We start from the raw sequence: 18627 nt of genomic DNA on the forward strand, positions 1-18627 counted from the left end.
TTTTTTTGGCTCAACCTCATCAAAAATTACTGTCTCTAGTTTCATTCTGCCTTTTTCTGAAATTGTCCAGGTTTTGCACTACACGTCTACAGCCACAGAAAAGAGTCAGGCCAAGAGGGAAAGCTTTTGAAGAGTTCCCACAGCTGTGAAAACATCAGCCTCAGGCTGTGTGTTGAGTTACTTCAAACAGCTGCTTCAGGTGACTAAACACCTTGAATCTCATTCATCAACTGTTGTTTATACTGGCTGACACACCAGACTTGGAGAATTAACTCTGGATGTGGAAGAAAAAAAGGCTATACTAAATACCAAGTATGGGAAAGGAGCCTAGCTCCTTATATTATGAGAAAGCCATAAAAGAAAATGACAGATACCTCAAGAGACCACTTGCCATGCGCAGTCAGGGAATGATCCGTATCATCCAGCGGTTTTGCGGAACCTCTCATAGGATTGTGCTGAATGCAGGCACAAAATTTCTGCCCAGCAATCTCTTTCTATGTATGCAAAAAGCATCTTTCACTTTTGTGACTCTGCCTCACATGGGCCACATTCACAGCAGATATCGAAAGCATTATGGCTCCACTTTAAACAGCCATGGCTTCCCCCCAAAGAATTTTGGGAGCTATAGGTTATAACAAAAATAATTTGTTATTTATACCCTGCTCATCTGGCTGGGTTTCCCCAGCCACTCTGGGCAGATTACAGCATATATAAAAAACATACTAACACATCAAACATTAAAAACTTCCCAGTACAGATGTCTTTGAAAAGTTGCATAGTTCTTTATCATTGACATCTGAAGGGAGGGTGTTCCACAGGGAAGGTGCCACTACCGAGAAGGCCCTCTGCCTGGTTCACTTTGCTTCTCACAGTGAAGGAAACAGCAGAAGACCCCCCGGAGGAGGACCTCAGTATCCAGGTTGAGCGATCGGGGTGGAGATGCTCCTTCAGGTATACTTGGCCAAAGCCAAGGCTTCCAACAATTAATACATCAATCACAATGACACATCAAACATTAAAATCTTCTCTATACAAGGCTGCCTCCAGATGTCTTCTAGAAGTCTAATACTTATTTATTTCCTTGACATCTGATGGGACGTCATTTCACAGGGCAGGTGTGAATACCAAGAAGAACCTCTGCCTAGTTCTCTGTAAATTCACTGTCAAAATGCCATTGGAGCTGGACCTCGGTGTCCGGACTGAACAATGGGGGAGAGACACTCCTTCTTGTATTCAGGGCCGAGGCCATTTAAGGCTTTAAAGGTCAGCTTGGAACTGTGCTTGGAAATGTACTGGGAGCCAACAAACTATAGATCTTTTCGGACCGGTGTTATATGCTCCCAGCAGCCGCTCCTAGTCACCAGTCTGGCAGCCGCATTCTGAATTACCGGTAGTTACCTTCAAAGACCCCTTCAGAGGTAGCACCAAATAGAGTGCATTGCAGTAGTCCAAGCAGGAGATAACCAGAGTCAGGGTAGTGAGAGTTATTACAAGATCCCTCTCCCTTTCCCTGAGCTAGAGTTACAGGGGAGGTTTAACAATCAATCCTAGGGGCTGCAGGGGCTTCAGCCCCCACACTAAAATATTTGAGGGGGCTGCCCCCCAAAAAAGTTGATGGGCATTGCCATTCAAATGGTGTGTGTGCACCGTGTCATGTGATCATTTATGTGGGGCAGGGCTTACCTGGGCACCCACAATATTTTATTTAAGTTGGCATCCCAGCAGGTAACTCTGAGAATGGTAGCTCTGGGGATAGGGATATCCTAACACAGGCATAGGCAAACTCGGCCCTCCAGATGTTTTGGGACTACAACTCCCATCATCCCTAGCTAACAGGACCAGTTGCCAGGGATGGTGAGAATTGTAGTCCCAAAACATCTGAAGGGCCAAGTTTGCCTATGCCTGTCCTAACAACTCTTAGCACCTTTTACATATGACAGCTTTTGAAATTATTTGGAAAAAGGCATGGCTGTTTAGAGTGGCAACATTGTGCTTTAAATCTATGGTCTGAATATGGCTTCATAGCATCCCTTGTTCATTGCCTGCAAGTTGTCTGGATCAAGGGAGCTCCCTTTCCAAGCAACACTGAGAAAGCACCAGCATCTTTTGTCACTGGGCCTCATCACATTTAAAATCAAAGGCCACAATTCAGCACAGAAATGAGCCACACTTACGCCCATTGAAACCAATTGGCTTAATTAAGTGCACTTAATGTTCTGTTTCGCTGTCGAATAGGGTGATACATTGTTGGTGATCTGCCACTTCACCAGAATGAAATTCAAAGGGTTTGGAATAACCCCTATATTATGTGTGGAGAAGTCCATAAAGAAAGAGCTTGATGTTCATTACTAGCTTTAAATGTCACATTATACTATATCTATATGCTCTAATATCTGTAACCATTTTTAACAAAATAAAATAAAACAAACATGCCTAATGCAGCTTACACTTATCAGTTGATTGTAAAGATTCTATCAGACCTTTTCAGCACATGGCTTATCACTCAGCTTGAGATAACATCCTTTCATCTCTTATATACACAAGAAGGTGACATGATAAAATATTTGCAATCATGTAACTACTTTGCAATGGATCAAAAGAATGAAAGAAAATGACACCAGTCAGCATCAAGTGAAGTGCTACTAGTTAAGTAAGCTTTAAATATTGAAGAGGATTTTTAATATTTCCTTTTCATCTGGAAAGCTGTCACTTGGTGTTCTTTTTATATATTTTTAAACAATGTTATTGTTGCTAACAACATTTTCCATGGTTTTCGAAAGGAGAAAACCACCAAGTCATGGCAAATGCAGCCATTTGTTCGAGCATTTTTTCATCTATGCCAGTGCAAATTTCAAGGAAATAGGACATGCTTTCCTGCCATAAAATCATGGTTAGAAATAGAATGGCGGTGTTTTAACATTGTCATTAGTGTCGAGGCTAGAGCTTGGGATTTTAATAGTTTGTCTTATCGCTGTAGATGCTGATTCTTAACAGTCAGCCAGGCAAGAGCAGCACACCCTTTGCGGTATGAAAATAATGGCTTTTGGAAGAAGAGGACCTAGGTTTCTTTGACACTGAAGGAATACAGATATGGATACAAATGTGAGCACACAAACACACATGATTTATTGATGCCTAAGTCAGGAAAATGTAACTGCATTGTTTTAATAAAAAGCTTTGTAGCAGGACTGGTAAAAATGGAGGGATTGTTCTTTCCTAGGCTCAAGGAAGAACTCCATGACCAGTTTCAATGCTGGGGCCCTTAGAAGTTGTGGCAATGGGCGTTTAAGCTCTCCAAAAAAACAGATTGCCTTGATAACTCTTGCCTTGCAGCTGCACAGGATGCTCCGCTTGCAGTAGTCATTGTGCTTTGCATGGGCATGAAAGTTGTGGAAGGGTAGAGTGAGTCAAGGCTGTCAGAAAAAGGCCAAATTTATCTCCCCTGATTTAGGAGATGTTACAGTGTGAGCTTTAGACACCATGAATCAATGTTAACAGCCCTTTACGAATTTGTTCAAGGTACACGGATTTTGGCTCTTCCTGTCTCCCCAGCCCACTTATCTCGTTCTCTGTACTCCACACATAATCTCTTCTCATGAAATGTTCCTGCTTCCTGGAGCAGCTCCAGTCCCAGTCTCTTGAATCTCATTCTAGGAGCCCCGAGTGTTGCTATTTTGCTAGGTGAGTGCCTATCCTTTCCCCGTGAATAACATTTCCCTTTGCCAGACCTCAAGTGTTGACACCCTGTCTCTTCACCCTGACGGAGCTGCCAGAACCCACTTAGACATTTGTCCCTTGCTGAGAATTGAAACCTATCCAGGACTTTTGATTTCTGTTTCTTTTTCATTATTATTATTTCATTAATTCCCAGGCTGATATTCTCCTTTGGTCTTTATCCATCTGGTGTGATTAGTAAAGCAAGCATCAGAGGAAATGAAAGGAGAACTTTGTAAAGATTCACAGTCTGTGAAAGAGAGTTCTTTCCCATTTGTAATCCCACAGTAAGGTAAAGGGTAAAGGGACCCCTGACCATTAGGTCCAGCCGCGGACGACTCTGGGGTTGTGGTGCTCATCTCGCTTTATTGGTCGAGGCAGCCAGCGTACAGCTTCTGGGTCATGTGGCCAGCATGACTAAGCCGCTTCTGGCGAACCAGAGCAGCGCACAGAAACGATGTTTACCTTCCTGCTGTAGCGGTACCTATTTATCTACTTGCACTTTGACGTGCTTTCGAACTGCTAGGTTGGCAGGAGCAGGGGCCGAGCAACGGGAGCTCACCCCGTCGCGGGGATTCAAACCGCCCACCTTCTGATCAGCAAGCCCTAGGCTCAGTGGTTTAACCCACAGCGCCACCCGCGTCCCTTAATCCCACAGTATTGTACTGAAATTAGCCACAGTGGTCCATGTGTTGGTAACCCCACATATAGATTGCTATAATGTCCTCTGTAAGGAGCTGCCCTTGAGACTGGCACAGAGGCCCTAAGTAGAGCAGAATCAAACTTCAATAAAAGCAGCTTAAAAGCAATTTAAATAGCACAGAAAATTAGAGCAATGGAATTGTTGTTGTTACTGGTTTTATCCGGCCCTTTGCCAGCAGGTCCGAGGAATAGTTGCAACACCTTAAAATTCAGTACTAAAAACAGTTAAAATTACAGTCCAAGAACAAGGTGGATCCTGAAAAACACATATTAGGTGTCACAGGTCAGGGTAATTAGAAGTGTTTCTTCAGCATTTGCGAAAAACTGTAAAGTGAAGATATTAGATGAAAAACTTTGGGGAGGGAATTCCACAACATAGGGGTTGCCACAAAGAATGCCGTCTCTCAAGCAGCCACACCCAGAACTTCAGAGGGTGGTGGAACTATCAAGAGGATCCCCTATGCTGATCTTAACACTGAAGAGGGTCAGTAGGGAAGGAGGCAGTCTCAGATATTTTGGACCTAAGCCAGGCTTCCTCAGCCTCGGCCCCCCAGATGTTTTTGGTCTACAACTCCCATGATCCCTAGGTAGCAGGACCAGTGGTTAGGGATGATGGGAAATGTAGTCTCAAAACATCTGAAGGGCCAAGGTTGAGGAAGCCTGACCTAAGCCGCTTAAGGCTTTAAACACTAGCATTAGCAACTTACATTAGCACACACACCCCCATGAGCTTGCAACCAATGCAGACGGATTTTGGACTAGTTGAAGTTTCTAAGTCATTTTCAAAGGCAACCCCACACAGAGATATTTCAGCTGAAAAACAGTGAAAGGGGACACCATAGCAGAGAACTGTTCATCCAGCTGGGAAAGCTTGTAGAATCAGAACTGTATTCAGTGGTTTCCAGAAAGTGAAGATAGGAATGCTGCTCCAGATATAATGTCCTGAACGACCAAGAACAGTATACCTAAGATATCACCTTTCCCGACCTATACAGACCTGCTAGACTATCAGGGTCTTAGCCTTGCTAATGGTGCCACATTTACGGTATAATATGTCACTTGGTGCCAGCATGGGAATGGGCATTATCTATACTGCAGCCCACTCTTCGGAACTTTTCACTCATTTCTCCAGAGGCGTAGCAAGCCCAGATGGTACCCGGTGTGGAAATGTTTTTGTCAACCCCCCCCACCCCCACACAGCTCTGGCTCTGGTGAAAAGTGAAAAACATGAATTGCAAAAAAACCTAGAGCTTACAGAACAAAACCGACTTCAGACATGAAATCAGCATTGAAAGGACATATAAGAACAGTCGGAAAATCTCATGCAACAGAAAATTTAAATAAAGGTCTCCAGTAGGGGGGCGCTGAGTGTCACCCCCCTCCAGGGTGGCAGCCGGGGCTACCCGCCCCCATCGCCCCTCCTTGTTACGCCACTGCATTTCTCATAGCAACGCTAAATGGTAGGAGATTGAGAAGAGACAATTTGCAAGTAACGGATGACATGGTGAAGTGCACCAAAGCTGAGTTGCTGCTGCTTTACTGGGAAGGAGAAGAGGAGGGGCAAAGTGGTGGGGTGGCCAGTGTTCTGAATAAGCACCTGCAGGAGTTTTGGATTGACTCCTCCAGTGTGTTTGCACTTCACCAATCTCTCTGCTTCCTTGGCGCTCCTGGTAAGGAGTAGTGACTCAGTTGTTGAGAAGTTAGGAGAGTGCTGCCTTGCTTTCCTCTCCTGGAATTCGCTACTGCAAGATGTTGTGATGGTCACCAACTTGGATGGCTTACAATTTAATTAGCATTAAAAACCACAGGTTAGATTTCTAAAAGACTATTGTTTTGTGAAGGAAGCATCTAATTGGCTGGTTGCATTATGTTTCTGAGAAAGGAAGAGAACAAATGTTTTAGTTTACTGGCTCTTCAGATTTGACAAACATGTAATAAATGAACATTTATCTTGGCAAAAAAAAAAATTTCCGCAAGGTTTCATTAAAGATAAACTGAGTCTACTTTCTTTAAACAAAGAAAATAAATTATTCTGATCATACCTGGGCTCATGAGAACCACACACACACACACACACACACACACACACACACACAACCAACATCATTTCTCATTTATTTTGTGCTTTAAAAGTTTGTTTTGGCTGTGATTGAAATTTAATTTGATCTTCAAAGAAACATAACAATGGAAATATAAGGAGGAAGCTTTTGTTCTCTCCCTAGGAGTTCTGAAAGGTAATAATTATGAAATGATAAGATTCTAAATGAAAATGTCATTTCCAAAGGTTGAGGTTGAAAACAGTGCAAACCCAAGAAAAGAGAGAAAACGTCACATTTGATTCATGCACATAAATATAACCCGAATTATTTAATTTGAAATCATCTGAAGATTTATTGTCTAAATATTTTACAATTGTGAGAGGAAAAAATCTTCAAAGCATGCTTATGTGTTTGACATCAAAACACAGTGCAGTTTTGGAAAAAACACTGCTCTTCATTATAAATAATACACAGTAGACATATTAATAAGTTACATAAAGTGTGGATAGCTATTCATATAAGTTCTAATATGATGCAAAACAATAGACTAAAATTGCCTATTAAAAACAGTTGCATTCATGCAAACCAATGGCACTGCCACTCTACAACATCCCCAAACCTAGGATTGCTTCTGTAACCATTGCTCCAGTTATGGCTGTTTGTGGCATACCATAGCTTCCATACTGCCTTCAAATGAATACATCAATACAGCCCAATATTGTCAACCCCAACTGACAGAAGCTTTCCAAGGTCTCCAAGCAGAGCTCCACTTTCCGCTGTTTGAAACTTTGATGCTAAAGTTTGAAAGCAGAGCCTTTTACCTGCATGTGCTCTAAGTTATCTCCTTTGTAGAAAATGTATACATGCTGCAAATGACCTATTGTGTTGCATGCTACACCGTGGATAGGAGCTGTATTCCTCAGCTTGATAGGAAAAAAGAAGAATAGCCACTATGAAAACAGCCAAGAAAGTGACTTTTGTGTACCTTCTAGCAAAAACCACCACCACAACAACAACAACTGAGGTCACTGCAACAGTGAGTGGGCATACTGGAAAGAAATACTGCAAGTGCTTGTAATAGTTGCTCAAACCAATGATGACTACTACAGGCATCTAGAGAAGCTTCTTTGGCTTCATATACACATGCCACACCATGAAGAGGCTATCATGTAAACCAGTCTTGTTTGCAAGTGGACAGCCTGAGATAAATGTTTTTACTTGACTACATATGTTACGAAGCTTTGCCGAGTAACCTTCCAGAAAGTCTTTGTCCGTTAATGAATTGTGCCTAGTTCCTTGTAGTAGTCATCTCAGAGTATTTTGCTGCTCTCAGATTCAATAGTGAAAAAGATAGTTCCCTCCCCTCTTTTTTGGGTTTGCTTAAAAGAACATCACTGCTCTGATCACCATCTTAAACTAATGGAAGAGCAGTTTCTATTTAAATTTTATCTTGGAAACGTTAGCCAGCCATTATTATCAGTTCATTTGAGTTCCTCTGAAGTTTAGAGATACAGCTGGCTTGTGTTCCAAAATTAAAATTAGTGCCTCTACCTCACCACACTTCATATTTCATGCTATATGTAATGTCCATTTCACCCACATTGTTACAGCATTGCATTATCCCAGGGTGTTTTTCCCCCACCAACAGGCTCCATATGAAAAGGAGACTTGAAAGAAATGGGAACCTCCCTTAATCCTAGGTACTTTCACCACATCTTCTGAACCAGGTTGCTAAACAATCAGGAGTACACCAGACGTGGCTCACTGGGTGATGGTGAGGAACTGCTATGCTAACTGTCCAGCTAGTGCTTGGCTGGTTGGTGCAGTGGAAACACATCGGCAGAGCCAATCCTGTGCTTGTACCACTGCATTTGTGCTGCACTGACCTCCCTCTCTCTCTCCCACCCACCAACCAAGTGCAGGGAAGCTAGCTCTTTGCCCCGTATGACAAACTGCTTCTCCTCCCGATTTTTGCTTATCAGTCACCTGCTCCATACCTGTCAGGGGCTGGACTGAGGAGGAATGGTGGGGGCTGCCCCCCTTCTCCTGAACCTTTCTGAGAACAGGAGGACAGTATAGAAGGGCATAGTTCAGAGGCTTCAGAAGGGAGAAGCTGGGAAATATTGGAAGAGGAACAGCAGGGGAGAAACAGCTGACAGTCTCAGTGTCTTTGGAAAGTATTCCTTACCCCCCTCCTCTTCCAGGCCAGGTGAGCATTGAGGGTAGTAGAACAGAGAGCTCAGTGGCAGAAAGCTCAGATTAGCCAACACAGGGATGACAGAATAGGAGAGACGTAGGGGGTAGGACTTTACTTGGAGCAATGTCATTATCTAGGGGAGGCTGCATGCATCTCTTGCTGTGAATATTGAAAAAATTAATTGGTAAGAACTTTTACTGTCTAACTGCTTCTTGGCTGCCATCGTGGGAGGGGTCAGATTCCCTGAAGCCTAACAATACCTGACATTACATATAACTAGTTCTTACAGGTCTCCGTGTTCCTACTCAAGAAATACATCGTTGCAAACACATTCATCTAATCTCTCTTTATTCCTAATCTCTTATTGTTTGCTTTCTGCGAATCGTTATCCCATCCATCATTTTTTCCTACCCAGTTCTTAGCAGGGCAGGTAAAACAAACACCAAAAGGTGAGCAACTCTCCTGGATTCAATTTTCCTGCAGTAAATGTTCTCTTGGACTTCTGCCTCCCAGAGGAGCATCCTCGTTCCTGTATAAGCAGGCCACATTAGGTGATCTAATTAGTCCAGAGGGAGGAGATGGTGACCTGCCTTTCATTCCAAGTGTACAACACAGAGCTGTGGCAATTATAGTTTTGAGAGGCTGTGTCTCATCCACATGGCTCGGGGAATATTTTCCACCTTGGCAATCATTGTGTAGAGAAAGCAAGAAATGCAAGTGATTACTGAAAAAGCCTGTATCCTATCCTTCATATTCGAAAAGGAAGAAGAACAAAGTTCCCACAAACTCTTAATTGCTGCATTCATTCTAATAACTTGATTGCAGAGGGCATTTTATCTTCTCCCCTCTAATTGTCTTCTTGGAGTATATGAAATGTTGGTTACAATCCGGCGTGCTTCTCCCATGAACAGGTGTAAAGTAAATCCAAGTGCAGTGAAAAGCTTGTAATCTGTGCTGGTCTTTTAAAAGGATCCCTTCTTGGTTTCTAACTTGAATATGAAACTCAGACATTGAAGAGTCTCAATGTGTGCTGGAACTTATCGAGGACTATCATGTGCTTTGCTCTTTAGACCTAAAGACAGGGAGTCATATCCAAATAAGGGATGTGGGTGGCGCTGCACTATAAACCACTGAGCCGCTTCGGCTTGCTGATCACAAGGTCATCAGTTCGAAGCTGCATGACGGGGAGAGCTCCTGTTGCTTTGTCCCAGCTCCTGCCAACCTAGCAGTTTGCAAGCATACCAGTGTGAGTAGATAAAGAGGTACCACTGCAGCGGGAAGGTAAATGACATTTCTGTGCACTCGGTCACTCGTTACAGTGCCCCGTGTGCCAGAAGTGGTTCAGTCATGCTGGCCACATGACCTGGAAAAACTGTCTGCAGACAAACACCAGTTCCAACACCGGTTCCCCCAGCCTGAAAGTGGAGATGAGCACCACACCCCATAGATAAATTTGACTAGACTTAACTGTTCAGGGGTTCTTTACCTTTTCCTTCACCATATCCAAATAAGCAGTACTCATAGCAGACCTGTTGAAATCAAGGGACTTCAAGTTACTTAACTCTATTTTTATGGGTCTGCTTTCTGCTTGACTAACATCTGATATCATCCATACAGTTCAGGCAAGTACACATATGAGGCTCTGGTGCATAAGTGGAGCTCCATGCGCTCAGATTGCTCTGGTTTGTTTGTTTCCCCCCTACAGATTGGAGAATGCTTTGTGTTGATTTGCAAACCTGCAAGACCATGCTCTCAAGGATATTGGAGCATAGATAAGACCTCAGTCTTGATCATGGCCTCCTTTTCTTTTCCCTTCACTGTCAGGTATTCTTCGCAAATTATTGATTACGAAACTTGCAAATGAATGTTACCTTTGTAATCTTAGGAATTCAAATAAGAAACACAATTTAATACACTGTTCAGCTAAACAGAACAGAAATATTCCACTTGATCTCAATCCAAACACAAGATAGAGTTATTAATTGTTTTTTAGAACCAAAACCAACATGTTATTTGCAGAAATTATGTGGTGTATTATTTGAAATGATGAATCATTTGAAGAAAATAATAAAGTCATAGGGAAATTTCTGAACAGGACCCTGGGGGTGAATTGTATAGCAAATGTTCCTCTGAGCTCTGTAATTGAACCATTGGGTTGCAATTAACAATGCAGCCACACTAAACTCTTTTACATGACCAAACGACATTCTTTGCAATATCACCTATAAAGGAGATACTGTCTTTGTATGCAGTTAAACAACCATCTAATAATACAACCTCTCTGCCCAACCTTCAGGCATACGATATAAGTGATCTGTTCTGTACAGCAGGATATTGGCAATATTTGTAGCTCTTTTTGTCAAAATGCACATTAAAAAGTGCATACAACTACTAGTATGAATTCCTGGACTTCACCATCTGCTCTGGATCTTTTTCAATACCAATTAAAAACAGCAGGTTAACTGACATTTGGTTCATTAAAATAAAGTATACAGAGAGTTTGAAACATCTAATGTGGCTTTGTCTACATTTCAAGTGAGGGGTGAGGTTGCTGGGGAGGCAGACGAGGGTGAGCAATTATAGCGATCAATTGCCAGTGGAACGAAGTTTCTGAGGGAACTTGAAGAACAATAGATGGCTCATTCTACCCGCCTGCCCTATTTTTTTTAAAAAAAGGAAACTTGATTAGCCACTCTCTGCATTACACCAACTTGGGAAGCAGCGTGAGGAGAGAGAACTTTCTGGAAGAGCACAGGTTTTGCATTCAGAAGCTCCCTAGCAAGGTCATTGAGGAACTCCAGCAGAAGAGAGGAGGGAAAACATTTAATCAGAAACAGTGGTGGATGAACAGTTGCACACCATGCTATATCCCAAAAAGCATTGCCTGACACTTCTGTAATTTGTGACAAATTGTAGTTTATATATTAAAGGTATCTTAGCAAGGAACCCAGCAATATATTGGGTTCCACACTCCATACCTGGTAGCAGGTACCCAGCTAGTGTATCATTTGCTTTCATATATTTTACTTAGTATAATTGGTTTTAACCTTTAGAAAATTAAAACAAAGCAAACTATAATCCAATTTCATGGTGGACACATGGTGAGCATTAACCACATTGTGGTCACAGCTTCACTGGAGACAGTTGTACACCATAAAGGTTATTGCAATGGATATAATATTACTCTGTAAGTAATACCAAAATTGCTAAGATTATTTGGGAGGGGGGAATTACCCCAAACCACTGGGTGCCAATATTATCTTGCTTGCTTTGGGGAATTAGCAAGAGCCACACAGTTGATAATAATAATAATAATAATAATAATAATAATAATAATAATAATTTATTTATACACCACCCATCTGGCTGGGTTTCCCCAGCCACTCTGGGCAGCTTCCAACAAAATATTAAAATACAATAGTCTGTTAAACATTAAAAGCTTTCCTAAACAGGGCTGCCTTCAGATGTCTTCTAAAAGTCTCTTTGACAACTGGTGGGAGGGCATTCCACAGGGCGGGCGCCACTACTGAGAAGGCCCTCTGCCTGGTTCCCTGTAACTTGGCTTCTCACAGCGAGGGAACTGCCAGAAGGCCCTTGGCACTGGACCTCAGTGTCCAGGCAGAATGATGGGGGTGGAGACGCTCCTTCAGGTATACTGGACCATGGCCATTTAGGGCTTTAAAGGTCAGCACCAACACTTGTGCTCAGAAACATACTGGGAGCCAGTGTAGATCTTTCAAGTCCAGTGTTATGTGGTCTGGGTGGCTGCTCCCAGTCACCAGTCTGGCTGCCGCATTCTGGATTAGTTGTAGTTTCCGAGTCACCTAACAGTGGCGACAGCACTATTGAGGTTAGGATGGGGCACTGACAAACCCAAGCAACACTGTAGAAATCAGCCAAAGGCTGTGACCCAAGAATTAACTGTCTGCTTATAAACAGTGGCGATGCAGTTTGTGCGTTAAGTTTTGAAAAGGCAACTCTAATATTTGCCGGTGAATGGATTGTTGATTTTAACAACTATGGAATAAGTGTGTTGTATGGTTTTTCAATGTGTACAGTGCCTTGAGCTAGGCAATTCCATTTCCAAGATCAAGAAAATAGTGTGATTATTTGTGCATGTTGTTTTGTTTGTGTCCTTCGATTGCTGAACATGGAACTGGAACAAGATGAGATGTGGTTTCAAGGAATCACACATATTTGTGTGTGTGTGTGTGTGCATGTGTGTTAACTGTCCTTTGAAAAAAGAGTTATTCTACAGTAGCATCTGATGAGGCCCGTAGTCCTTCCTCCTCTTTATAGATTCAAAGTCAGACTTTGATATATCATTACCACATGGATATATGAAAATAAACTTTTCCACACACATACACTGGCATGTTGAAGCTTTTATTTGTAGCAATATAAAAGGAAAAGGTTCCCCACGCATTCCTGCTGAGAGCCAGAGGAAAAACCTACCCTCGTAACTGGCCATATTGCATGAGTTCAGCCTTTAAACCTACTCTGGAAAAAAGGGAGGGGACATAGAAAAGACATGAGTTAACAAAGATATTGAAGTGACATTTAAGACGTTTACACATGTAAAATGTCATACCAGCATAGGACTGCACCTCAAGTGGTACCGGCCCTACCATTAGGCAAAATGAGTCAGCAGCTTCGTGCAGCATGATTTTGAGCTCCAGATGGTTCATTATTGAATTACAATGATTACAATGATTTAGTAGCAGTATTCTCACTGCCAGGGAAGGGAGAAATGCATGTGGGATTTTCTGCCTGAAGTACCAAGATAACTTGGGTACTATATACCTTCACATGGTTGAAGGACACCACTTGCTCCTCTGCAGCGAAAGAAGAAGAAGAAGAAAAAGTAAAAGTATAAGGGAATGTAGGTGGATTTCTCTCTGGCTACAGTTGGACTCCCAACCTGACTCTCCTGCTGTATCCCCAACTTTGCTTCTCCCTACCCAAGCAGTTTTGTAAGGAGAATAAATCCAAGGTGAGGGCATTGCCTCTAAATCAAACAAGGGCCAGGGCAAGCAGAGGAGGACAGTTGCAGGAGCCACAGGGAAAGGAGGAGGATGGAGCCATCAAAAGAAAAAGCAAGTGCTGAGGGAGAAAGGAGTTAGCTCTGAGGGAAAAACAAATGCCCGAGGGGTGGAGCATAGATTGACAGAAAATGATATATTCGGTAGTCTGCTCCCAATCAATACAAAACTTTGAAAGTGAAAATACAACAACAGCCCTTAGAAAATCAACGGGAAGCCAGTGGAGCTAATGCAACAGCCATGACACACTCCCCCCAAACCTGCTGCTGCTGCTACAACTTGCACCAAAGTTTCTATTGTTCAAAGGCAGACTACATTGAGCCAGTTACAGTAGTCTAGCCTTGATTTAACTAAGGGGCTGGGTTTGCATTTGGGAGTTGTTGGCCTGTGAGCGCCTTAAACTGTGCCAAAGGCTCAGATCTGCACAGAGCTCCCCATTCCACAAGGACATCTCCGTTTGCTCCAATGTGGAGTAGCTCTGAAACATGCATTGCCCTCTCCATAGAACTGAATGGTCAGAATATGCAGGGTTCCCTATGCAGTCAAGCGCACAGGACTCTGGATCAGGGGCATATCTAGGAAGAAATCCCATTAAAATTCACAGGGCGTACACCTAGGGGAAAATTCTATGAAGCGCTGCAGCTTTATTTTTCCAGATTTTTTATAGAATTACTTTCTGCTGAGCAGGAACAATAAAGTGCTTCTGGTTAGGATAGGAAACGCTGCTATTAGCTGAAGGGTGAGAAAAGAATGGGAAAAAATCCTGGCTGAGTTTGGCAAGCCATCGCTAAGCTCAGATGTTTGCCCTATCTGCCCACACGTCTTGGTCTGTTACACTAGACAGGAAATGTCAACAGAACACATTTTTCTGATGACATCACAGGAGTCTGCATTCCTGTTTACAGATGGAAACCTCAGGTTGGCTCTCTTTGGAATGTTAGCATGACTGGGTAACATGTTTTTGTCACAGACCATTTTAAAAACAAGAATTCGGAAAACAAACAAAACCCTAGTTTGGAAATGTCAGGGCTGCTTCAGATCAAGTTTTCTTCCAGTGGCAAGTCACTGGGCTGCAATTGTGTTGCTTTCATTTCCTGTAAGTTATAGACCACATGTTAATTTGCAGGTTTCCTTTCCCATCATTACTGGACACATTTACTTCCCACAAGCAGGCACAGTCCAGGCTGTGCCTCTTGAACATTTCTTTATTATTCCTCCCCCCCCCCCATAGCTGCCAAGTTATCCCTTATGCTGAATAGGCTTCCTCGCGAGAAAAGGGAAAACTTGGCAGCTATGCTCCCCCCCCCTTTGCTCTTTATTGCACATTTTCTGTCCACCTTTATTTGCATGTGGCTGCCCTAGCCATCAGCTTGGTACTTAAATGATCTAAATCTTTATGAGATCACAGCTGTAGGCCCCACCAGAAGGATTAGCAATTCAGGGCTGTATTGTTGGCAGGGCAGGTTCACATATCATATCAATTTCTCCGGCATTAGAACCACCACCCATTGACAGCAGGCCTCATCAAGTACAGCCAGAAAATGGCCAAGAATATCAAATATTTATCCCTTTCAAATTTTTGCAATGTATTCTCCTGGGGCCTGATTACCGAATATTTAATGCTTACAAATTTCTTCAGTGCAACAGTACTAGTTTGTTTCCAAGGAAACAAATGCACTTCGACTGCACTGCACACATTCTTAATCATTAAATTCTATAATCTCTCTCCCTCCTTTCCTCTCTTTGTACAGGGAACTTCTGAAAAGTGTTTGTTTTCAGTTTTCAAGTCCCCAGCCACAGTTTTACTGCAGGTAAATTTCCTGACATGCTCTCAACAAAAGATTATTTCAAATTTAATTGTCAAGAGGTTTTATGACATCGTCTTAATCGAGATAAATATGTGTTCTTTGTTCTTTTACTATTTGATGCAGGAGTGTGTTGATGTGTATTTTAACAACAAACGGATCAAGTGAAGTTTGATGTTTTTAATTCAACTGCGCAGAATGGGAAAATGGGAGTGAATCGGCATATTGATGAAAACAGAACAATTTTAATGCTTATATAAATATATACATGTGTATATTTATAGAGATATGAAGAAAACCAAATGTTGATCATACCTGCTGGCGAACGAATGCTGTTTTAACATGGCGTTTTAAGCATTGCAATCATTCTTTCTTTCCCCTCCACCTCTGTGAATAGAAAGTTTATTTAAATGATTTCCAAGGAAAATGGATTCATCTGACTGTGGCACTTCTAAGACCAGTGGGAAGCATGTCATTCTCATATTGAATTTGTAAGTCCTTTCTGCTAGGGATGATTAGCAGCTTTGTCAAGTGTTTATTTTACTTTAAAAAGAATGTGTGATTTTCTGGCAACACTCCAACAGATTTCTTTTTACCATAATATGTTCTTGCTCGGGATTTGTGTGACCCAGCCTACCTTGATTAGATTTCAGTTTAGTGCAGAGAAAAGGTTGTTGAAGAAGTTTGCATAGTCTAATACACTGCAATCATTTTCCTTATGATCCATTTTATACTTGATAATTTTTTTAAAAAAATCAGGAGCAGCTCCAAGAAAAGGATATAATTGAGAATTATTCACAGATGACATTGCATCCGAGCTATAACCTAAAGCAGGCATCCCCAAACTGTGGCCCTCCAGATGTTTTGGCCTACAACTCCCATGATCCCTAGCTAACAGGACCAGTGGTCAGGCATGTTGGGAATTGTAGTTCAAAACATCTGGAGGGCCGAAGTTTGGGGATGCCTGACCTAAAGACACATCAGTGGGCTGAGATGCTATTTCTATGGGCACTATCTTCTAAGGCAGGAGTGGGCAGCCCTTTTATGTCAAGGGCCTAAAAATCCATGCCAAATTGCTGTCCTATGAGATCTCGCCCACTGAATTGCTCAAACTGGATCTAAATGCAGCAAAAAGGTGTATAAATCAAAGACTGGATGATGCAGAGCTATACCAAAATTTATTAGCTGGTGGTGGAGTCTGCTCGCCACTAAATTTCGGCATAACCCCTATTTACCGTGCTCCGTCCTATTTAACATCGCTTACGGCCGCGTCTCACTGATATGCCTTCATTAAAGCTAGGTTCAATGTTTTTCCAACAAACGTGCTGAGACATAGATTTACTAAGGGCCAAGTCTCTTCAATGTGTGCTTGTGAAATTAAAACATCTGAATGTTTATCTGCCCTATGTACAGTTCGGCTCGTGCTAGTATACTAAACTCCATAATCCAGCCTATGGCTGACAAACCAGTTGACCTACAGCTTGCCTGGGTTCTTCAAGATGTGGATCCTTATATTACTCTACAGGTTGCTAAATTCCTAACAGCCATCCTCTCGTACAAGAGACGGAATGGAATGTTAGCTGATTGTTTATAGTTATAAGAATTTTCTATAATGACATCAGATATTGATTTTAGCGTAGTGCCTAAATTTTTTATCATAATCTTAAACTTTTCTTTTTGAATTGTGAATATTTGTCCTTGTGAGCTGTGAATTGTGTTATATTATATGTGGCTTCTACGAGTCCGCTGTTTTATTTGATTTATTTTGTTGTGTTGTGTTTCATGATGGGCATACAGCCGAATAAACATCTTTTGTTTGTTTGTTTGTCAAGGGCCACATTCCCAAAGTAAATTCTGTCTGGGGTCACCTGATGGTGGTAGGTACAGTACATGACTGCTGAAGGCAAAGTCTAAAGAGTCTCACATTGACTAATCTGGAATAAAGACCACCCTACTTCAGATTATTACCTCAGGCAGATGTGTTCCTAGCAGAGCGCAATATGGGGCACTATACATGACACCCTGCTATTTGTTGAGCCACTGACCAAAGCACAGGACCGCAGTTGTAGGGGGCCATTGGGCAATTCCACACTTGTCTTTCCTTTTCAGTCTAAACATTTTCCTTTGAAAGTGGTAGGTGATGATCCCTTTCTGCCGTGCTAGTTTGATTTGGCTTCAGGTGGCCTTTGGATAGGCCTCAGGGGGGTCAGGCAGAGAGCCTCAGGGGCAGGGAGCTGTCATCTCTCTAGTTACACTGATTTCGTGTAGTATGAAGGTACAGCCTTTCAGGAAGCCCCAATGAAACAGAATATATGAGGCAGTCAGCTGGGAACAGCGGGAGGATGCTGAAGAAACAATTCTAGGAGTGACTAATTTCTCTGATGGTGTGGTCCTAATCTAATTATCTGAATGCAAGTAGTTCATCTTTGGGGTAGGCTAGCATTCAGACAATACCAGGCAGATAATCTAATCAGCCAGTCACATGTCCCTGGGGAAACACAACAATGGAGGCCTGGGCAAGGGGGTGGGGCCGGGAAGGGAGCTAGCTTCTCTTATCTCCCTCCCGATCTCCTGCAATCAGCTGCTGAGCGGGTTCTCTTTCCCTCTTGTTACCCTTTAGCGCTCTCTCTCTCTCTCTCTCTCTCTCTCTCTCAGCATAATCTGCTTTTAGCCCCTGGGCAATTCGGATTCGGCTCCAGGGACCATGCATTCACTCCATAAGACGCACAGACATTTCCTCTTACTTTTAAGGAGGAAAAAGATGTGTCTTATAGAGTGAAAAATACTGTAATAGAATTCTATCTGTAAGAAGGATTATACCCTAATACAAAATATATTCTAAAGATTCCAGAAGCAAGCCTACTTTCAACTGGCAAAGTCGTGAAACCATTAGTCAGCGGGAAGCACTCACATAGGTTGGACTGAAGACAAAGAATGGATTGTACTCCTTACTCTCTTCTTCCCTGAATATTGTCAACTCCTCCTCCTTGGCCTATGCAAGTCAATGCATTAATCTTCAGTATGTTATTGGTCAGGGATCCCTAAATGAGTGCCACCCCTCCTAAGGTAGTACCTATCTTGATTTTTGCTGAAAACCCAGAAATGGACTTCCTCATTTTCTATCATCT

The sequence above is a fragment of the Zootoca vivipara genome, chromosome 1 (assembly GCF_965207765.1).
Source record: "Zootoca vivipara chromosome 1, rZooViv2.hap1.1, whole genome shotgun sequence".
Taxonomy (NCBI): domain Eukaryota; kingdom Metazoa; phylum Chordata; class Lepidosauria; order Squamata; family Lacertidae; genus Zootoca; species Zootoca vivipara.